Here is a 4,642-nt window from a genome sequence, read left to right on the forward strand (position 1 = left end):
AAGTGATAATGTGGTAGTTTTTCCATTTGCTTTCCACATCGCAGTACAACAGCCGTTCAAACCACTCTGGTCACGCCTGTTGCTATACGAACTTGAACCATCTCGAGCATCATTTGCTCTGTGCTACAAGTCGCTGCTGATGACGCTGCTTCCGGGCATCAGTTTTTGGTTTTTGGTGTCTCTCTTCGTCTGATGCCTACCCTTTGACCTGTCCAGCAAGGGAGGCCCTGCCAGTAGCTACGCTACCGCTGGTATAGCTCTCAGGGTCCTTGGCATACTCAAACCTCCTCACCACGATAAGGTGGAGACACCAAGGAGGTGTATGGGGACATATTTAAAAATAATTTTAATATATGATATATTTTCTTCTCTCGTCTTCTCCTTCAACCTTTGATTCCTTTAATGCTGATCACAGTGGCCGCGTGGCCTAAGACATGCAAAGTTTTCGTCCGCTCAAACACTGGGATCATTTATTCGAATTCCACAGGACACATTCATGTCTGCACGCGTTAATTCTGTTTGTGTTGTCTTGTGTAGGTGGCAGTCTTGCGACTATGTTGAATAAAAAACCACTAATTAATATTGTGACGTGGATGGCGTAGTGGGAGGTGGGGATCGCGTGACAGCTGTGATCTCGCGAGTGACGTCACATACCCCACTCCGTGCATCAGTGTGCAACGCTCGGTCGACACCCCTTTCCCATCGGTGACGTAACATGGGACGCCACAGTTGCTACGTAGCGTTAAACAACTCCCGGCAGAGCTGCCCAGCAACGCCTTCGTAAACACAGCGGGGAGTCCGTGCAACGACTATTATTAGGCAGTCGGTAAACACAACCTTACGCAACAATGGTGGTTATTACGTAACTGTGTTCTGTGTTGTCCGTAACGTTGCTAAATAAGGAGCATTGAACACTATTCCACAGTGAGTTACGAGATAGGCAGGGAGTCAGTCAGTCAGTCAGTGTGTGAGCAGGAGTGACAATGCGGATGGAACAGTAGCCCACCGGAAAGAAGAATACCGGAACGTGTTATTAGAAGTGATAGCGTGAGAAGCAGATGCTTGGATCCCAAGAGAAGTAATTGGGGGTGTATAAAACAGTGACACTGAATAGCTCCCGTATCGTAAGGTGAATACAAGTAGACTACTGAGGACAGAGTGAATAGAATATTGTGTAGGGTTTCTAAACTGTGTAAACCCGTAGCAGTGTTATATTTAATGAAGCCAAGACTTGTAGATTGTTCGGTAAACCAATTAACAAAGTGAACGGCCTCTTAAATGTGAAAACACGTTACAATATACAGAAAAACATAAAATAATCTGAATGAAACGTCAAATATACCATGACTTCTATTTTGATAAAAAGAACAGGCATGGGACCTGAGAGTGTTTTCTCTTGTCAAGGGAGGGGGCTCAGAGGTAAAAAATTTGAGAACCACTACCATGACTTATTTAGAAATAACTAACCTCCATATATTCAGTGTGATGTTGTTTAATTTTCAATATCTATAAATAATTGCAAAACCTTCAGCAAACATCATGTTACAATAAGATAACAATTTATTAGAAATAATGTTTATTCAAATATTTTTTTTTTCCTGTAGCGCTACAACCCCAATTTGGGCCTAGGCCTACCTCCATGAAACCCTCCGTGTGACTTCGGTTCACTAGATTTTACACGAAGGTAGGACTCCTTGGGCGAGTGATCAGCTCGTGGCAAGGCCTCTACGTGTAGACAAACACAGAAAAACGCACAAAAACATCCATGCTCTTAAGTGGGATTCGAACCAACGATCCCGGCTTCCCAACGAAGACAGTGCATGCCTTAGACCGCTCGACTACAGTGACCGGCTTATTCAAATATACGTAGGTAAATAAATAGAAAATGCCCAGAGGTACTATACATTTTATAATTACAAATAATTCTACTGCTTAGGCCTGCATCACACTATGAAAACTGGCAACCTAAACGTAAAAGCGATTTCCGCTCTTTTCGTAGATTTTGTCCTCCTTAATGCCACGTACGCCAATATCTCCGTTTCGAACTGATGGTCTGAATTAGTTTCAGAACTTATATCAAGTAATAGGTGTTCTGCCATATTTCAACGATAATAACTTCGTCTTTCACATTGCTCTCCTATCTCACGCTGTGAACGTGCGCGCTGCCTGCGTCTCAACATGCGCCCGGCCGAAGTGTGTCGAGCAACGCAAACGGAGCAACTGGCAACGAAACTCGCAGGTAGACTGAGAAACTCAATTTCTAGGCAACAGAGCATGAGAGTCTTCTAACGAGTGAGTTGCCGAGTGAATACATTGAAATTACAGTAGCTGTACTGTAATGCGTTTTAGTAATTCATAACTTAATTTCCCAGTAACGCAGCGGGCCAATAATACAAGGATTGGGTTTCCGCGTGGATTCCTAGAAGTCAGCTGCTCTGTAACGCGTTTCAGTGATCCATTCGTGTTGTAGGTGTCTTTCGTAGATAATCATCCACTGCCGATAATCCGACAGGCCTTCTAGGTCTGTAGAGGACGGGTGAAGGTTTCAATCTTCGTGGTTTCGTTGTGGTTGCCAGTTTCCTCGGTGTGCCCTTGCTCTAATTACAAATTATTCTAATGTCACAGAATTTATTCACTAAATAGTAGGATATTCCACAGGTATCATGCGTCATGTCACGGCACTGTTTCTTGAATTACTGTTGTCAATGATCCTGCTGGTAGACAAAGTTATCTGAGTAGGACTTCAAACTCTGAGATTCCTTGCCATGGCCCCTACTACATGGAAGATTAACGTGAAAAGGGTGCAGGCAGGACATAGATAGAAAAGGCCAGTGCGGCCATAATGTACGCGGCCGCATATACTGGATTGGGAGCTGCCCACATTCAAGCAAGTGTGACAACGCAAGCATCATTGCTTAGCAACAACGAGTAAACAACGGTTGCTAGGCAGAAGCAAGTAAACAGTGGTTGCTAGGGAACTTATAAACACGGTAACCGGCAATAGCAGTACCTATTACGTAACCGTTTTCTATATGTCCGATCTAGGCTACATAAGAAGATACACTGAGTTACAGTGACAGTCTAGTTCTACCGTTCTTCAATACCAGTTCAGTGTTCGAGCAGTTCACTATTGTTATCCGTCTGTGTATACTGTGCAGCTGCAATAAATCCTACAGGACAGTTCAACTAGTGGTTGTCTATTCATTCGACAATCCCACATTGGTGACCCCGACAATTCAACACAAATAATGGACAGCGGTCGAATAGAAGACCTCCTGCAACAGTTCGTAATACACATGGAGACTTTACAAGGCAAACTACGTACAAAAGGAGAACAGGAAGAAAAAATGGAAGAAAAACAGCATGAGGCTGGTATTACTAGCAGACTAGTACCAACAGAGACACCAAGAATTGCCGTGCGGCTTCCGCCTTTCTGGGCCGACAAGCCAGCAGTTTGGTTCGCTCAAGCCGAAGCACAGTTCACTTTGGCCGGTATCAGTAGCGAGCAGACGAAGTTCTGCTAAGTGACCTCGCAGTTGGAACAACGTTACGCAACGGAAGTAGAGGACATTATCACCTCTCCACCTGAACGAGGCCCCTACACCCTACTGAGGACCGAGCTTGTGAGGCGGCTATCCCCATCGCCAGAGCAGCGCATTAGGCAACTCCTCACGATCGAGGAAATTGGCGATCGTAAGCCGTCCCAGTTCCTAAGGTACCTCAAAAGTCTCGCACCAGAGGTGTCTGATGACGTCATCCGAAGCGTCTGGACCAGCCGGCTACCCCGCAACGTGCAGAGCTTCCTCGCCGGCCAGAACGAGAGTAACTTGGAGGCCGCAGCCCTCTGTGCAGACCGCATCTCCGAGGTCGAAGTCCGGCCAGCGGTCGCTAGCGTTGATGGACCCACGGACAACGGCACATTTCGGCAGGAGATCGCTGATCTCTCCCGCCAAGTGGCTGCATGAGCACCGGACAGGACCGCCTCCACGCCCGCTTCAAAAATCTCGACACCAAACCGAGAGACCGAGGCTCCAGTCCCAAGGGTTCCCGCCCCGCCTTCAACAACCGCCGGCCCTGCAGCAGATCCCCCTCCCGGGGCGACGCCACATCCAGTATCTGCTGGTACCACCGCCGCTTCGGCGCTCTGGCACAAAACTCTACTCCGAACTGCTCCTACCGCCGGCAGGGAAACTGACGCAACGGACATCATCGGCGGCACATGTCTGCGGTACAACAGGCCTCCTCTTCATAACGGACAGAGTCAACAAACGGCAGTTCCTAGTCGACACGGGTTCGGACCTCTGTGTATACCCCCGCAGGCTCGTCCATCGACGCATGGAGCGTACCAACTATGACCTGTGCGCGGCTAATGGCACTACCATCCACACATACGGATGGCTGCCTCTCAGCCTCAACTTGGGCCTACGCCGAGAATTCACGTGGCGCTTCGTGGTGGCCGACGTCCCGCATCCTATCATCGGTGTGGACTTCCTGTCGCATTTCGGTCTCCTGGTGGACTGTCGGAACAACCGCATCCTGGACGGGGTCACGACACTGTCAGCCCCGGCATCAGCGGCCAACACACTGATCCCCAGTGTAAAGACCATCAGCAGCAACACACCGATCGACAGCCTCCTCACAG

Source organism: Cryptotermes secundus, unplaced genomic scaffold (assembly GCF_002891405.2).
Source record: "Cryptotermes secundus unplaced genomic scaffold, Csec_1.0 scaffold1963, whole genome shotgun sequence".
Lineage (NCBI taxonomy): Eukaryota > Metazoa > Arthropoda > Insecta > Blattodea > Kalotermitidae > Cryptotermes > Cryptotermes secundus.